We start from the raw sequence: 19,938 nt of genomic DNA on the forward strand, positions 1-19,938 counted from the left end.
CGTAGCTCTGCTACATGATCATTACCCAGACTTCAAATCGATGATCAGGTCAGCCGATATGCTTCCATACAACTATATAGACCAAGCTTTCCAGTAGGGCAGCTATGTAGAAAAAGAATCATCTCTGCATGTCACGTCTCATGCTATACAGTAAAGCTCACTGCCTCTAACCAGGATCTCATCCACTGTCCACATATCAAATCCAGACTCCTGCTCATATTAGTACAGGACGCTCCTGCTGAAGACGCCGCTATATTAGCTAAAAGCAAGAGCAAATCTAGACACTGAGGATCAAAGGACAAACAGATCTCCATTCATTTCAGCATAGTGGGTTCATGGAAGATCCAGTCTGAGTGATGTGACCAATGTTTGCCATGTTCACCTCCTGGAAAAGTTGCAGATTTCAGTAAAATCTTAGAGATTACAATAGGACGTATTGAAAGTGTAAATCACACGGCCTGATTGACAGCTCCTCAGCGCCCCTCCTCCCTGCTGATGAATCTCCTCTTATCCAGCCTGATTGACAGATGTCTATTTTTTCTGTGGGAGCAGTGAAAAGTCTCCAATGGGAAGCAGACCATTGGCATATCCATAATTTGGTGACTGATCATACACATAAGCTGTCAGTACAATAACCAAGATCTGCCGATTTACTGTATATAGCGCCATTAATTCCACAGCGCTGTACACACATCATCATCACTGTACCCTGATGGGGCTCACAATCTAGATTCCCTATTGGTATGTCTTTAGAATGCGGGAGGAAATTCATTGCCCTTGCAGATGTTGTACTTGATGGGATTTAAACCCGCTTTCCACTGAGCCCCCATACTGTGCTAACCACTGAGCCCCCATACAGAGCTAACCACTGAGCCCCCATACAGAGCTAACCACTGAGCCCCCATACTGTGCTAACCACTGAGCCCCCATACTGTGCTAACCACTGAGCCCCCATACAGAGCTAACCACTGAGCCCCCATGCAGAGCTAACCACTGAGCCCCCATACTGTGCTAACCACTGAGCCCCCATATAGAGCTAACCACTGAGCCCCCATACAGAGCTAACCACTGAGCCCCCATACTGTGCTAACCACTGAGCCCCCATACAGAGCTAACCACTGAGCCCCCATACAGAGCTAACCACTGAGCCCCCATACTGTGCTAACCACTGAGCCCCCATACAATGCTAACCACTGAACTACCGTGCAGAGCTAACCACTGAGCCCCCATACAGAGCTAACCACTGAGCCCCCATACAGAGCTAACCACTGAACTACCGTGCAGAGCTAACCACTGAGCCTCCATACAGAGCTAACCACTGAGCCCCCATACTGTGCTAACCACTGAGCCCCCATACAGAGCTAACCACTGAGCCCCCATACAGAGCTAACCACTGAGCCCCCATACTGTGCTAACCACTGAGCCCCCATACAATGCTAACCACTGAACTACCGTGCAGAGCTAACCACTGAGCCCCCATACAGAGCTAACCACTGAGCCCCCATACAGAGCTAACCACTGAACTACCGTGCAGAGCTAACCACTGAGCCTCCATACAGAGCTAACCACTGAGCCCCCATACTGTGCTAACCACTGAGCCCCCATACAGAGCTAACCACTGAGCCCCCATACAGAGCTAACCACTGAACTACCGTGCAGAGCTAACCACTGAGCCTCCATACAGAGCTAACCAGAGCCCCCATACTGTGCTAACCACTGAGCCCCCATACTGTGCTAACCACTGAGCCCCCATACAGAGCTAACCACTGAGCCACCGTGCAGAGCTAACCACTGAGCGCCCATACTGTGCTAACCACTGAGCCCCCATACAGAGCTAACCACTGAGCCACCATGCAGAGCTAACCACTGAGCCCCCATACTGTGCTAACCACTGAGCCCCCATACAGAGCTAACCACTGAACTACCGTGCAGTGCTAACCACTGACCCCCAAACAGTGCTAACCACTGATCCCAAATACTGTGTTAACCACTGAGCCACCGTGCCACCCAATAACATCTCAGCTATATGGCAGATTTACTAGATTAACCCCGTATTGATGGATTCTGGCCCGTACTTTGCGGTCCTCAGAGATGTCCCATACATAGGACTCGTCATGGGATTCTCCATCCACAGACGTTTCCTCGCTTTCTCTCTTCTTTCTTTATCCATCACCTTCAAATGTGCGGCAATCATTAAATTCTTCAGAATCCGGTACGCCGCCATTATCATCAGCGCAATCAAGGCCGCAATCAGAGGAGAAAATTGCCGCCTGACTACACCGGAGAAATCAATTAATATTGAGATTTCATTATTGTTTCTAGTGGATTATTAATCGCTCCATCGTCAGATACAACGTTAATGTGCGCAGGAAGAAGTCAGAGAGCGCTCAGCAGTCACACGGTGCTGGGGGGCGTCCACTGTCAGGGGGGACACTGCTAGATGTATGACCCCAAACCATGGAGACAGCGCACCGCAGTTATCTTCTACTTTCCGTAACACATTGAGGTGATAAATGGACTTCTGCTATATGTGCACGGTTTGGTGTTATGCGTCCATAGTTAGGTGCTATATGTGCACAGTTTGGTGCTATTTGTGCACGTTTGGTGCTAGGTGTGCACGGTTGGGTGCTATGTGGGCAAGGTTTGGTGCTAGTGTAGGGGAGTGAAGTAAGACGTCCGCATTAAGGTCATCTCCCTTTAAAAAGTCCTAATGTAGATATGTCATTATTCTTGGTACTGCTACACTTAGAGTGTATTACCATTGTTTGCTTTATTGGTACTGCCACATCGTATAAGTCTTACCATGCTTTAAAGATTGTAATATATTGTGTTGTATAATTCTCTGCATATTTATCTATAGATTAGGGTAAGCTGGTGCATCCTTTGGGGTCATTAGAGGAGGGTGTGGTGCCCCTGAGGCTCAGTCGCCACAGAGGTACTGCACCTTCTCCTAAGGTGTGGTGCCCCACCATCCAGGTAAGTTGGAGGCTCCTGACCACGCTCCAACACTCGCACCCCACACAATAGAGTAGTTCAGCAAAACCACATTGCTGCTCCTTGCTTAAAGAGAAGCAGAGCACCTTTGGTGGTTCCCTGCTTGGAACACTAGACGTGCTGGGAGGTGGGTGGAGTTGAGAATACATAAAAGAGCGGGATGTTTTAGGATTACAGGTCAGTCAGTCGGAGAGTCTGAGAGAGGAAGCCACTCGGAGAGGAGTGGGGATCCCTGGAAGAGGGATGGAGGAAGGAGTGCTGCAGCTGCCTCAGTGACCTGAGCCAGCTGGCATGGGAAAGGAGAGAAGGAGAAAGACATTGAACTGAAGCCTGAGCTTCCATAGGAGAGAAAGACAAGTACGGAACGTAGGAGTAAAAGGGAACCCAGTCCCCGAGGTTGTATGGAAACTAATGGTTCTGCAGCAGACACCGGTGGAGTAGTGGGCTGTAAATGCACTACTCCCATCTAAGACTTGAGGGCACAACAGCAACACGGATAGAGAGCCGGGACTTAGGAGTAGAGAGTCCCCGAAGCAGGCTACAGCTGTCTGCCGTACAAGTAGAGTTCTTGGGAACATCTGTCAGGAGGAACTCCAGTGTAACTCAGCACTAGGAGATCTTCACACTTAAAGGTGCTATAGAGGATGCGTTCAGAAAAAGCACATAAGTTGGCGGAGTGTGGAAGGGATCATTCCATCTTGCCTGGGAGATGACTGAGTCCCTGACCCGGAGGACACGGCACGGAAGCGGGCACTACAGACTGTGAGTAAAGCTTTGGAACTACATGCCCTGGTGTCCTCCATTCCATCCTGCGTCCGTCCGCCTAGCACTGCTGCATCCTCTGCGCTAAACACTACACCATCAAAGTGTCTCCACATCTACACTGCCCTGGGACAACAGCCCTGCCTGTGGAGGGCTATAACATCATTGCTGCACCACACCATCTGTCCCGGAGGATCTGTCTGCAGTGTCGGCTTAGCACCTCCCTTGGCAAGCACCACAGGTGGCGTCACGAACTATTCATCTAACTACATTCCACCATTCACATCTTCCTATTACTTGGGCGCCCAGGGCCACAGTCCGGGTCACCACCACTGTGACACGTCCCGCTGATACCGGCCCGGTACCGAGTACCCCACAGCCCTGGGAGGGCGACCCAAGGGCACTATTAGTATAGAGTTCCTAGATATGGGTAAGTGTAGTTCTGTAGTGGGCCACTAGATGGGGATATACTAGTGGGCCTTGTTAGTAATAGTTGATAGGAAGTTCATATAGGGTTAATTGTAGGAGGAGCTGCTATGGGTTAAGTAAGTGTAGGAGACAGAAACAGGTTAGAAGGGCGAGGACGACCGAAATGTCACAAGGGCTCTAGGCCCAGGACAATATAGCAGCTACAAAACGTTCTGTTGGAAGAAGAGTGCATGGGCACAGTCAGATGGGTGCTGCATGAGACCTAAGCACCACGGGAGTTAGTGTTTCACAGCAGTAAGGCAAGGAGAGAATCACGCTGTCCAAGAGTCGTGCAGGGTGCAGAATATTCACTATGTGGCAGTTCTTAAATAGGGCTTGTAAGTCCGGGGCGAAACAGATGAATGAGATCCCCTATGTCTTGAGGTCCTACAGAAGTGATGCTGCAGTAGCGTCTAGGGCGCTACTACCCCATAATGTGCGTGAGGACAAAGAAAGCAGGAAAGGGAAAGTGCAGGAGGAATGTCAAGGGAGTTTCAGTCTTCCAATTAGAAATCGTCCAGACCTGAATAAGTAAGATGCTTCTTTATTGGACATGCCGGCATGGAGAGAGAATGACAGCCACACCAGGTGTGGGCCGTCCTCTGTCTAACTCAATACATATTCTTAAGAGTTTAAATAGCAAAACCAAAAGGCGTTGAAAACACTACTTTTGCAGAAAAGAGTACATACAATATGCTGAGCTTGTTAGAAATCCTTATCTACAGTTACCAGAGAAGTCACGTAAGACAAGGAAAGCAGCTAACGTTCACAAAAAGTAACACCCAAAAGTAACACCCATGTATTACATCAGCTGAAAAGAGTTTCAAAGTCTTAAGCAAAAATAAATGGCATATATGCAGTCATGTGCATAGATACAGATATACATACATATATATATATACATATACACACACTCATACATACATACACGCATGGGTATATATATACACATATATATATATATACACATACACCCATGCACACAAAAGAAAGAACTTTATTACAATTATTATAACATTCCCTCATCTTGTAACAAAATCATTTATCTGTACTAGAGTTGAGCGAAACGGGTCGAAAAATTTCAAAAGTCGCCGACTTTTGGCAAAGTCGGGTTTCATGAAACGAAACCCGACCCTAGGATGAGGTCGGCCACGAGGTCGGCGACTTACGCGCCAAAGTCGCGTTTCAAAAGTTTGTTTTGCGCTCTTTTTCAGCCAATCAGGATCCACGGACACTGTGGGCAACGTGATAACATAGGCACGGGTCACCACCATCTTTCAGAAGGGCATGCAAGTGATTGGCTTGCTTTGGGGGGCGTCACAGGGGGTATAAAAGGGCGTGCACGCCGACCGCCATGTTACCAGATGGCCCAGGAGGTCCCTTCCAACTCTACGATTCTATGATTCTACTCATGCTGATCTCAGAATAGGGAGAGCTGCTGCTGCTGCTGATTTTGTAGGGAGAGCGTTAGGCAGGGAAGAAGACACCAAAAACTGCTTCTGCTGCTAGCGATTTTGCCTGTACAACACACCAGTCACTGTGTGTGCAGTGCAAGGGGAGGCTATATAGTGGTGTATCAGTGGTGTTGGTTGTTGGGCTGCCTTCCAAGGCTTCCTGACATACCTGCATTGCTGTTTACCCACTGCTCCGCAAACTGCTTTTTTAAAAGCAATCCCAATTTTTTTTTTTTGTCCTGCTGAGGTACTGAGCGTGCATTTTTTCACAATATACAGCGGTGTACGCTCCTCACACAGTACCGTGTAACGGCTGTTATCACAGCCACAGTGAAGCTATCAGTGTGTCACTCTGTGAGAATAAAACGAGGACATGTTCCGTTCTTACAGACCTGCACTCTAGGGAGATTCCTATTCTGCCCAATTCTACATACACCTTGTAGTTTGTGATACACTAGCCAATTTCTGCCTGTGACATAGCGCTGTGAAATTCAGTGGGCCTCACACAATCCATAAGTGTCCAGTGTCCACTAGTGTCTGCAGAAATTCAAAATCTCCCTTATCCTCTCGTCACTTTTGTCACAGCTGTGCCATCGAGCCTGTCACATAGCGCTCAGATATTCATTGGGCCTCACACAATCCAAAAGTGTCCAGTGACCACAAGTGTCTGCTGAAATTCAAAATCTCCCTTACCCTCTAGTCACTTTTGTCACAGCTGTGCCATCGAGCCTGTGACAGAGCGCTCAGATATTCAGTGGGCCTCACACAATCCAAAAGTGTCCAGTGTCCACAAGTGTGTGCAGAAATTCAAAATCTCCCTTATCCTCTAGTCACTTTGGTCACAGCTGTGCCATCGAGCCTGTGACAGAGCGCTCAGATATTCAGTGGGCCTCACACAATCCAAAAGTGTCCAGTGTCCACAAGTGTCTGCAGAAATTCAAAATCTCCCCTGTCCTATAGACACCTTGTACCTTTTTTTACATTACTATATAGTTTGTTGGATTTTGTCAACATTTCTACCAAAAATGAGGAAGGCTGGTGGAAGAGGCCGTGGAATTGGGCGGGTGTTGGCAGCTGGTAATGATGGTGTTGGTGGTGGATCTGATGGTAGTGGCAAGAGCAAAATAGGACCGAATGCAGGAGGTGTTGAGCCTGCGTCATCGTCTGGCTACATAAGGCCTCGAACGCTTAGTTTTCTAGGAGTTGGCAAACCGCTTTTAAAGCCAGAGCATCAGTAAAAAGTTTTGTCTTACATTGCTGACTCAGCCTCCAGCTCTATCGCCTCCTCTTCTTCAGTTGTAAAAAGTAAAAGCACTGAGTCGTCATTGGAGGCTCATGTTCATGAACCACACCTTTCCTTGTGTCCTTCACCCCAACCAAGATTGAAGGATGACGCAGGCCATACTACTGATTACTCCATGGAGCTGTTTTCACATACCATGCCTGGATTATCAAGTGAAATGGTGAATTACCCAGGCCAAGATGAATCTGACATAGAGTGCACTGATGCACAGCCGCTGATGGATGATTCTGCTGGTACATTCACTCAGAGCTCTGCATTGTCCTCGCAGTGTACAGAGCCAGATTCTGACCCTGATGAGACTCAGGTGCCCCTTCCCGCACACTATACCACCATACACGGTGACACAGAGGAAGGTGCACATGACATAGAAGAGGAGGTGATGGATGACCCAGTTGTTGACCCAGATTGGCATCCATTGGGGGAAGAGGGTGCTGCTTCCAATAGCTCAGATGAGGAGCATCCACAGCAGACATCGACATCGCAACAGCTGTTATCTGGCAGGCCTGGAGCACTCCAAAGACAGGTTCCAAAAATCAAAAGAGTTGCTGGACAGCTTGTCCAGAGGGTCAAAAGATCACAGTGTGCTAGGCCGCAAAATGTCTGCCAAAGTAGGAAGAGTGCAGTGTGGCACTTTTTTGAACAAAATCTTCATGATCAGGCCAAGGTTATCTGTAAGAAGTGCGCAAAGACCTTTAGCCGAGGGAAAAATCTGAAAAATTTGAATACCAGTTGCATGCTTAGACATTTAACCAGCATGCACTTGCAAGCGTGGACACAACACCAAACCTCAAGTGCCACATGTGCAACTGATCACAACGAAGGTAGTCAGCAACGCTACATTGTTTCCCCCACTGTAAGCCCACCGGTTAGCACAGCAGCAAATGTTGAGGTGTCGTTGCAAGGCCACAGCAGTCAGGGAATCCCACTGTTATATCAACGAAAGACTGATTCTAGGCCATCAGAAAGAACACCAACTCCATCACCATCATCAACCCTCTCTCAGTCCGCCCTGTCCACCGCTACTTCCACCATATGCAGCTCTCAAGTCCAGCTCACCCTCCCAGACACTATGAGTAGGTCAAGAAAGTACTCAGTCTCTCATCCGCGTACACTGGGTTTGAACGCCCACATTGCCAAACTAATCTCGTTTGAGATGATGCCCTTTCGGTTGGTGGAAAGAGCAGCTTTCCGCGAACTCATGGCCTATGCAGTACCACGCTATGACCTACCCAGTCGCCACTTCTTCTCTCGCAAAGCCATCCCAGCCCTCCACCATCATGTGAAAGACCGCATTGTCCATGCACTCAAGCAGTCAGTGAGCGGAAAGGTGCACCTCACAACTGATGCATGGTCCAGTCGGCATGGCCAGGGCCGTTACGTGTCCATCACTGCGCACTGGGTTAATGTGGTGGATGCAGGGTCCACAGGGGACAGCGGTGGTGGGACAGTGCTGCCTAGCCCACGGTATAGGAAACAGTTGGCTGTAGGCGTTCGACCCTCCTCCTCCTCCTCCTCCTCCAGAAGCGAAAGCTCGTCCACAGAGCGCAGTCGTACGAGCACTCCATCTGCAGCTGCCACTGTTGCACACGATGTGTCCCCCTATCGAGCAGCTAGTGGAAAGCGTCAGCAGGCTGTGTTGCAGATGATGTGTTTGGGCGACAGACATACCGCCGAGGTGCTGGCCGAGTACTTTCAGCGACAAACTGAGTCATGGCTGGGCAGTGTACATCTTGAGGCAGGCAAGGTAGTTAGTGATAACGGGCGTAATTTTGTGGCAGCCATAGCCCTTTCAAAACTCAGTCATATACCTTGCTTGGCTCACACCTTGAACCTGGTGGTGCAGTGCTTCCTCAAAAATTATCCGGAGTTAACAGCCCTGCTCCAGAAGGTGCGAAGACTGTGCGCACACATCCGCTGGTCGCCTGTACACTCCGTTCGTATGCAGAAGCTGCAGCGATTGCTCCACCTTCCCAACCACCGCCTCATTATCGACATTGCAACAAGGTGGAACTCCACCCTGCACATGGTGGAGCGGCTGTGCGAGCAGAGGCAGGCCATAATGCATTTGTGGGAGGATACACGGCCAGGCACTTTGAGAGCAGACATGGAGTTGACCGGTGTGCAGTGGTCGAAGCTGAAAGACCTCGGTAAAGTCCTTCAGTGTTTTGAGGAATGCACACGGCTGGTAAGTGCAGATGACGCCATCCTAAGCATGAGCATCCCACTTATGCGTCTGCTCATGCAAACTTTGACGCACCTTAAGGAGCAGGCTTCTGCAGCCAATGTTGATGAGGAGGAAGAGGAGGAGGGAATCCTTGATGACATTCAGCCATTGTCTGCTCAGGGACCTCTCCTGGACGAGGTGGAGGAAGAAGAGGAGGAGGAGGATGATGGGGATGATTACTTAGGGGAGGAGGATGCATCTCGTGGGGCAAGTGAAAATGTTGGCGTGGCAAGGTCTGGTACAGGGTTTGTGCGTGACTGGAGGGATGTGGATTTGCCAGAAAGTGCTCCTCCAACCAGCACTCGCAGTGCATCATTGACACCGGGAACATTGGCCCACATGTCAGATTATGCCTTGCAGATCCTAAAAAGGGACCCCCGCATTGCCAAAATGATGAACGATGACGACTACTGGTTGGCCAGCATCCTGGATCCACGCTATAAAGGCAAATTACAAAACATCATGCCACAGGAGAACCTTGACCTAATATTGGCTAATAAACAAGCAACCCTGGTAAATCGGTTGCTTGAGGCATTCCCAGCACACAGCAGCGGTGATGGTTCTCACACGAGCCGTACGGGCCGGGGGCAGCTTGGCAGAGGTGTTCGTGGTGCACACAGCAGAAGTGGAGTTGGAGACAGGGGTTTCATGACAATGTTGTGGACTGATTTTTCAAGTACCGCTCACACAACTGGTAATACTCCATCGATGGAAAGTGACAGGAGACAGCAGTTGTCAACTATGGTTACAAACTACTTTTCCTCCCATATCGATGTTCTCCCACACAGGTCATTCCCCTTTGACTATTGGGCCGCTAAACTGGACACCTGGCCTGAATTGGCCCAATATGCCTTACAGGAGCTCGCTTGCCCAGCTGTAAGTGTGCTATCGGAAAGAGTCTTCAGTGCAGCTGGATCAATCCTGACAGAAAAAAGGACCCGTCTGTCAACCCAAAATGTGGATGATCTAACCTTCATTAAAATGAACCATGCATGGGTTTCCAAGGATTTTGTCCCACCTTCCCCTGATGACACATAGGGTGACAGAAAAATGGCTTGCTTTGGTCCACCTCTTCCTGGGACTTGACCTATTTCACCTTTTGCATCAGCTGAATGTCCAACATCAACATATGCCACTTTCTAAAACTCCCTAACTGTGTTGCCTCCCCCCCATGGCCGGGCTCACCACCTAGCGTACGACACCGTGCGAGTGCCGTTGCCCTGGACAGGTGGGTAGGCCGACTCTTGGGCGCCGGCACTGGCACAGGGTCCTTCATAGTGCAATCAAGTGTCTCTGACGGTGGTGGTGCACACCCGCCGTCAGACACACCGCCGTACTATGAGGGGCCCAGTGCAAGTACCGACGCCCACGAGTGGGCCCCCCTTGCTTGGGCAGGGCCCCAGCATTTGCAATCTTTACCTCTCCCTGCTTTTCCGCTGTGTAGTCTGGGCCGTCAAATCCATACTGTGCCTGACACCGTCTGAGCCTGCCTCCTGATCTATAGACATATATTTTGAATGTGTACGCTATCCATACATGTTATCCGGGGAAACGGTACCCTTTCTAACCTTTGTGCAATCACGTGCAATCCATACTGGGCCTAACACCGTCTGAGCCTGCCTCCTGATGTATAGACATATATTTTGAATGTGTACGCTATCCATACATGTTATCCGGGGATACGGTACCCATGCCCTGGAAGACTAAAACAAGTATAGTTACCAGGATTAGCAACCACCTGTGGTGGGATATCCGGTTTCTCAAGTGGAGGATATAAAAATGATAACATTTTACATTTTCCATTCATTTTCTGAACAGACATAAGTTTTACTATATAACTTAATTTTTTAAGCTTTTTGCAATGTATTTAAGCCATTCTAACCATTCATTCTTCTCCTCACAGCCTCTCTCTCTAGAGCTAGTTTATCTTCATAAGTTAGGTTAGACAATCTAACTATGAGCCCTATGGACTCTGTTATGGTTCTCTCTGGCATACCTTCCTTGGGTCTATGTATGATATTATTCTGAACTTCTATGTAGAGATGTCCTATTGGGTCTGTTCCTGACATATCAGCTCCTATAACCTTTGATCCCTCATCTTAGGGTTTTATAAAAGTTCTCAGTAGCTGATTACAATTATTCTTATTTGTGTAAGGGGATCTCCTTTTTCCCAATGGAGAATCAGGTTTTAAATCTATGTAGCCATAAGGCGTATACCTATAGTCTCGGGATACAATTGTCCATGCTGCTTTACTCCAGTCACACACATTCATCCCCTCTGCTATTAGAGCTCATAACACAAACATACTTATCAGACTCTGCTAGTTTCACAGCTTGTTCCCTGTCTCTGTATCATTTATACAACAGACAGAAATCCACTAATATGGTGGCCTCCTGCCAGATTTCAAAAGTAAGATTCAAAGTCTTAAATCTGAAACCATTCCACCGCCCTGGACTTTCCTCTCCAGCTGGGTCTATTACTGTCCAATCTCCCATCACTATGGTCACGAAGAATATACCTGTGACTAACCCTGATGTACACATCCTAGATCTGACCGTCTTGTCCGGGTAGGGGGATGAATGGGAGACTTCACCAGTTTGAGACAAGCTTTCCCTTGTGGAAAACCTCCCTTTGTAGCTGGACTTTGACAAGCAAGTCAGATCCTACTCTGTCCCTACCTGTCTGACAAGTTTACAGTATGAGAAATGGACCCAGGAATCTTGACCGCAGTAGGAGAAGTCTACAGGACTTGGTAAGGACCTTCCCACTTAGGATGGTGCTGGTGTCTCTTCTTTATCACCTTCACAAGGACACAGTCTGCAGGTTTCATGATCTCAGGTTTTGTTAGTGGGTTTCCTGGAACAAAACTACGAGTAGAAACTTCTTTGTGAGTTAATATCTTAGCCATATATTCTGCTAATGTACAATCACCTTCCTCATCTATCCTTCTAAAGAGCTTTAGCTGAGGTAACAGAAAAGATCTCCCGTATATGATTTCAAAGCCTGTCAGCACTACAGATGTCCGTGTGACATACATATTTAGTACAACCAATAGGAGACAGTACAACCAATCTTTCCTGTTTCCTGCATGGTCTTTGTCAACCTATTTTTCAAGCTCCCACTGTCTCTCCACCAGTCCGGCTGACTGAGGATGACAGGCACAGTGGTTTCCCAACTCAATTGACAATGTTTTAGGTAATAATAACATTACTTAGTTTACTATATGTTTTCTGGAACCCCAAATCTGGGTATGACTTCCTTTAGAAGGGCCTTCGGAACCATTAATGCATCAGGGTGGACAGCTTCAATCCACCTGCTGAAAGCATCCATAATAACAAGGCTTTTTCCCTCAAACTTGTTCAATAAAATCCATACAAATGTGTTGGAATAAGTATTCAGGGTGAGGACATTGTCCTCTCTCTGGTCTCAGATTCCCTTAGGAATTATTTTTGCACCAGTAATGCAGATTAAACAAAAAATTTTTAATAGTTAGTAAAGCCATACATCATAAATACGTAAGATATGACCTCTACCATCCCTCCTGTTGAGACATAGCTTATGCCATGGCTCAATACTGTGACATATCTTAGGAGGTCACTGGGCAGTTTATACATATAGGGCATCTTTAAAAATAACCCCTTTTGTTACCAATATTTTTTTTTTTCTTTTTTTTCTTTTAATGCCAATAGCATGTCATCCACATATAAGAGTATCTGGCTCCTTCTGGTGACTCACATTGAGCTAGGTTAGCCGATTTTACCTGGAAAACAATAGTAGGTGATTCACAGTACCCTTGTGGGATTCTGGTGAATGTATACCTGCTCCCCTTATATGTGAATACAAACCAAACCTGGCTCTCTGGATGTACCAGGATGCTGAAGAAGACATTACTGACATCACTGTAAAGACCTTATGTTCCGGCCTCCAGTCATTCAGCAGAGTATGGGGGTCCGGCACTGTGGGGGCTCTTGTTATTACCGCCTTGTTTACAGATGGGGGCGCCCTCCCTACTGGAAACAAGGATGTGTTACAAGGTGAGCTGGGCAGGGTATAATCACCTCTTTTATCAATCCCACGTCTGCAGGTCATGAGGACCACAAAGATTCTGGGTATGTGGTCAATTCTTCCTCTAATTCTGGGAAAGGATCAGCATTTCTCACTCGTTCCCCTGCCTCCCTGCAGGTGGACACTGGGTTTAGAAATGGTGTTGCACTTTAGTACTTGTGAACATGCCTGCAGTCTGGCATTGTAAAATGAGTCATCACCCAAATCCTCCCATCGTTACTTTCCTTACACTCCAACAAAATCACCAAGGAATTTCCATGATCTACTTTACATCTGGAGAGGGAGACATGTGGCACGGTGCCTCTAAAAAGCAAAAACAACAATTTAATTTGTTCTGACAGTTTACAACTGACGGCACAGTTCCCTTTATAATCCCAATATATGGTGTGCAAGGAACAATCTAGAGCATGAAAATTCCCATATTTTACATCAGGACCCCTGAAATACCTGTAGTACATGGAGCAGTGTAGTTCTTCAGGTGTGTGAACATCTTTATTTGTATACCTTTATCTATTGCTTAATTGATGAAGGACTCAGTAATAAAGGATGGTCCTGCAGTTATTAGATCTAGACTGTAATAATATCTAGATTCTTCATACCCCTGAAGCACCATTGTCTCAGCCATGGATTTCACCTATAGTCCGGCAGCAGTAGGAAGTATTCCCAGGCTCAGGGCTGCATCATATCCCTCCCACACAGCTGATAATATAATTTGTGTAATTGCACTTTTACCTGTGCCGAGGGACCGGTGTCTCCACAGGCGTGGACAATGGCTCTCTGTGTCTTACCACTTGCTCCTTTTACCACTATGCAGGCAGCAGACAGTCCAATAGTAGGTATCTCTTCTGGATGTACTAAGGTTCTAGTGGCTCCTGAATCAACAAGAAAAGTGACCTCATGGCTTCCCACAAGGAGAGTTACTTCTGGAAATACAGTGTTTTTTATAAATGTATTTCTACTTTAGCCAAATTAAATATTTCCTCTCATTACACATTTCTTGTACCAAATTTTAAACTAAGTTTATCATCCAATACGACCCATCTGTCAAAGGACACATTCAGGGTCTCCTAGTGGCCCCTTCTTATCTCCAAACCACAAACACATTCCACAACAATCCTCATGTTAACAGCTTATCTCCCACCCTCAGGTCTGTTTGCTCTGGGTGGTGCCTACTCCTTGTTTGTCAAGACTAAAAAGACAATGTCAGCGATATACAATTTTCACTCTCTATTTGTTATAATATATAAGAGTTAGGCCTATAAGTTCCCAATAAGGACACATTGCACATCTGATCTGAAGACTTATCTCTGGGTACCTGATGAGAAAGGACCATACCCAGTCTCATTCCAGGGATACCTTCTTGGTACAATATTAATAACTTTCCAGCCATCAGATGAAATGGTCAATAGCAATTCTGCATTACAATGAGGACAAGTTCTTAAAATATATTTATCTATGGGATAAAGTCCCATAATGATGTTACATAAAATTCTTAAACACAAAAAGACAAACAAGATGAGGACTATACACAATATAAACCCTGGAGCACAATGGATTTCTACCCACTTTTAAGACGTTTGACAAATATCAGTGAAATTAATATGTCAACAAGAAGATAAAAAACCAACAGCAACAATTCAATTACTGCTCCTAATATCCAGGATCTAAATAATCCTCACTGATTACACTATGTCCTAGATATTTACCAGCTTGTATCTCTATATCTTGCCATCTCCGTCCAATGAAGGCCTGTAAGGGCCTAGTATGACAACACAGTGTAACAAACGTGAACGGTCCCCAAGGAATGGGGTCACGATGATAAATGTGGTCACTGATCTGAACGAGATAAATATGCTCACAGGGAATTCTGACCAGTGTAACAGTACAAACACACAATTTACAACAGCTTCCACAGTTAGAGACTGGACAGACACACGTACACAGAGACATAAGACAAGAGAGTAAAGTTCCCTCGTACTCCTATTCCTGAAGTGCTGAGATAAAGTCTAATGACACCGCCTCTTTATATACAAAGACGTTCCCATTCTTAAAATCAGGTATTCAGAGCACCACCGGCGCGGACTCTACTAACTCCTCAGTGATCACGATAAGGTCCCATTTGACTGCCACAAATCTGACTTTGTGTCCACTTTTTAAACGAGGAGGGTTCAGTCACTCTGTGTTATTAAAAGAAAAACATATAACAAAACAACATAGAATATTTTCTATGGGGATCAGGTGACGTGTACCTAGGTGATTTATACCACTATAATAACCTATGATTTGTCTCCAGTCCACAAATGACTGTTGACCACACCTACTGGACTCCCTTACACACTCAGGATTTTATTTCAATCCTCATACATTCACTCAAGATAACATTCAAGGAGTCTCATGTGTAACATAAAACATATATTTATGGCGTTTTTGTTCTATGTAGTTTTAAAAGACAGACAAAACAGCACACTTAACAGAAAACAACATTCAACAAGGTACAGAAGACAAAACAATACCGGCAAAAATTCATCTTATACCGGATTCCTTAACCCCTTAGTAGCCCTTTTTAAAAACAGCACCCCCTGACATATTGAAAACTTCTGTCAGATAGTTTATTAACCCTTCAGGTGATTTACAGGAATTAATGCAAAGTGGTATAGCAGGATACAGCAAGTTGTCAGCTATAGTAGACAGCCGACAGCTGCTGGATCGTCACCTGTGTGGGGATGATATTCTCTTATATCTCAGGTCAGAAAAAAGATATATTGGCTGTCATTAAGGGGTTAATCTAACGAGAATCTCCCTCGATTCTCCCATCTAGATCAATTTAACGTGCACACGGAGTTTTTTATTCCACAGTAGCCTTCTCACACTGGCTTCGTACCCATTCAAAAAATAAAATAAATAAAGATTATTGTTATTCAGAGGAATATCTTAAAAGAACAAACAAACCCCAAATCTATGGAGCTTCGAAACTTACAGGAGTTATTATAACTCCAATTGCATGTAAACCTCCAACTTACAGGAGCCTCTCACTAACCCCAATTGGAAAAGTCTACACATATATATATACACATACACCCATGCACACAAAAGAAAGAACTTTATTACAATTATTATAACAAGGAATGCTCTGTGGACTGTAATGTTACTGATGTGCCCGGGACCGTTGAAGAGAAAAGTAAAATCGTTTGTTTGGCATCTGAACCAGTATCTGTGTCCGTTCTGTCCACCCTATACACCGAAACTAAGAGTACAGGAGCTGTGCAACACCACTGTGGAATCTCTGATGGTGAACAAGAACCTCAAACAGGTACGCCGGTAGAAGCTGCCATTTTTTCTTTGGGAGGAGGCAGCACACCAAGGCCCTGGTGTTCTTGGCCACGACTACCATCCTGGCCCCTTCTTACACTAGGTGTGCACGGTGCGTTGCTATGTGTGCACAGTTTGCTGCTATGTGGACATGGTTCGCTGCTATTTCAGCATGGTGGGGAGCGGTAGCCGTGGGCGAGGTGCTCGTCTCCTGTGCCCCGGTACATTTTATGAAGGTGGAGGTCCTGGCTGGGTATGTGGACTTCTGCGGTGAGAGCGCTACGCCTGTGCAGGCTGCATGTAACCAATGTTGCAGGTTGGCCAGGACCAGATGTTGCACAGTTCAATGAGGGAGACACCGGTCAGAAATAGACTCTTTACTGAACGGGAACTTGATGAGGGTTATATATAAGATAAGCGCGCCCAAAGTTATATGGACGTTTCCTTTACAACACGGAGCATTTTCCACACAGTTTCCTTCCTTCGTCTTCTCTCGTGGCCTCGATGTTCCCTGGTCTCACTGCTTCGCCACAACCCAGCTTTACACTAGTCCTGATTAACAAGTGTCCTTTACTTGTTCGGCAGCTCGGCATCCTCTTTTCCCTCTAAGCTGCCAGTATGGCCGATAAAGCTGACGTTCTGGACCTCCCGCCCAGGACACATTGCATGTCCCACATACTCAGTCTTGTTTTAGGCCTCATACCTTCCAGCGTATATTCAGAATCGGTCGCCAAATCTGAATTTGCCGTATTTGTGCCATATTGTTACCCTATTCGTACTGTGAGGTAGCGCTGTTATTCGGGTAGGAGATTCTCGCTTGGCAGCCCAATAATCACATCCGGCACTGGTTTTCCATAAAACCATATCAGTCCCTACGGTTTATTATGCAGCATAAACCGTGACCAATAACATACAGTTCATATCACCAGCATAGCGTCCATTACAGAGCTTCCCTCTGTTAAGCCTGTGGTCACACAGGGTCTCAATGTCCAGTACTCGGGCTCTTCAGCCTCACAGATTTCTCACCCCGTCAGGGTTTACCTCATGGCTGCTACAGCTCACTGCAGATGTTCCTTTCCCTCCTCTGGGAACTCAGACGCTGGCAACCATTCCACACAGCCACTTCTCATGCTGTGTGCCAGGAGACACATCTCCTAGCGGGACCTTCCACACTGGACCAACCAGGTCCCTACATTCACCCCATGTGACCTACCCTGGCCACCATATATGGTCCGTAGCCATGCCCACCGGATCACATGGCTATGACCTCATCACAGATCTTTCACACACTCACAGTCTTTTACTATAGTGTTCTAAACACACCCCCTGGGTGGATTTGTAGGTAACTAGGTCCACCCGTCTCCCTAGTTATCTGGAGACTTCTCCCTGACACATTGACACAGCACCTCGCAGTATCACTGCTGCTCAACACACGCATCAGTCTCCATCTCAAGGCCACCCACCTTGAGATACATAACGGTCCTTCCATATTCTGCCACTCATCCTCTCTTGGGACATCCACACAGTGCCCCCTAGCGGACACAGTGGTCATTACACCACAGTACCGAATTTATGCTTGATGATGGATTCTGAACATATTCGTTCATTTTTATTCCCATTGACTCCAATGACGTTCGGCTGTGACCAGCAAATAATGCAAAAATAATATTCGCCGCCGATCATAATTGGACCACGAATTTTGAAAAATTTGCTCAACTCTAGTTATAAGATTACGGTCTTGTGGCTCAGCATCCTCTCCTAGGACTTGTTTCCAGAAGATCACTCTGTCTCTTAGTCACTTCTGCTACGGATATCGCTATCCCTTCTCTTCAGTCTCCTCTCACTTAGGGTCACCCCAGAATGCCGCACTGCTCACCCTGGACGTTTTGGTCCTCTAACTCTGTACCTCAGGCCCAATCTGACTCTCTGACAGGAAAATGTCACTTTCTCTGAAACTCAGCAATTCCCACTCTGGGCTAGTCCCAACCATTAACTTTAACTATCCCTAATATTACTAACGTACATTGCATATGACATCGCATACCATTATATATTATGTATCACATTACACCACATAACAGTAAACTTGTTTCAAGAGGACAATTGAAGTCAGTAAAAATTGTGAAAGAAAGTTTTTAAAAATCACCCCCATTTTGCCCCATTGAAAATAAAAAAAAAATATGTGTATCACTGCATTCAGAAGCGTCCAATCTATCAAAATATAAAATAACTTAAGTCGATTGGTAAATGACATAATGAGAGAAAATATCAAGACACCAGAAACGGTTTTTTTTTGTCTCTGTAAAATTGAATTAAAATGCAATAAGAGGCAAAACATCATATCTGCCGCAAAATGGTGTAAATAAAAATGTCAGCTCAGGACGCAAAAAATAAGCCTTAACCCAGCTGCAGATCCTGAAAAATGGAAACGATACGAGTCTTGGAAAATAGCGAAATAAGCAATTTTTTTTCTTACAAATTTCAGATTTTTTTTCACCATTTAAATAAAATCAAATCTTTACATGTTTGATATCTGCGCGCTCGTACTGACCGGCAGATTCATAATACCAGGTGATTTTTACCATACAGTGAACATGCTGAATAAAAAACTAAAAAAACAACTGTGGAATTGCAATTTTTTTGCAATTTCACCGCACTTGGAATTTTTTTCCCAGTTTTCCAGTACACGATATGGTAGAGTAAATGGTGTCTTGCAAAAAACAAGCCCTCACATGGCCATATTGGAAGAAAAATAATGTTTTGACCCGTTGAAGCGCTCGAGCAGCGCGAAACGGCCATTGTCAGCCTTTCTTGCACTCTTCATGTCACTCCCCCAACTTGACATGTTTATGATATGTCAATAAATCAGTGAAACATTCATCTCGATGAGTGCGACCTCTTCTCTTTGCATGGATTCCCAGAAAAATAAAAAAGTTATGGCTCTTGGAAAAACGGGAGGAAAAAATGAAAGGGCAAAAACGGAAAATTGCAGGGTCATGACGGGTTCAATACATTCTTCTATGTGAATCTGGTGGTTACTTCCAGCATAGATGTATGGCGCGGAATGTGGGCCAGGGACAAAATCCAGGGAACGGAGGCGCCCAGAGTAACGAGCGCACCGTGCACCACTCGACTCACATATCCAGGACTTGTGGCCACATTAGGGCTGGTGTAACGATAGTGGGAAACAGCGGTGACCCCATTAGGGCCAGTGTAACGATAGTGGGAAACAGCGGTGACCCCACTAGGGCCAGTGTTACGATAGTGGGAAACAGCAGTGACCCCATTAGGGCCAGTGTAATGATAGTGGGAAACAGCGGTGACCCCATTAGGGCCAGTGTAATGATAGTGGGAAACA

Source organism: Dendrobates tinctorius, unplaced genomic scaffold (assembly GCF_039654945.1).
Source record: "Dendrobates tinctorius isolate UK_male_01 unplaced genomic scaffold, ASM3965494v1 ptg000173l, whole genome shotgun sequence".
Lineage (NCBI taxonomy): Eukaryota > Metazoa > Chordata > Amphibia > Anura > Dendrobatidae > Dendrobates > Dendrobates tinctorius.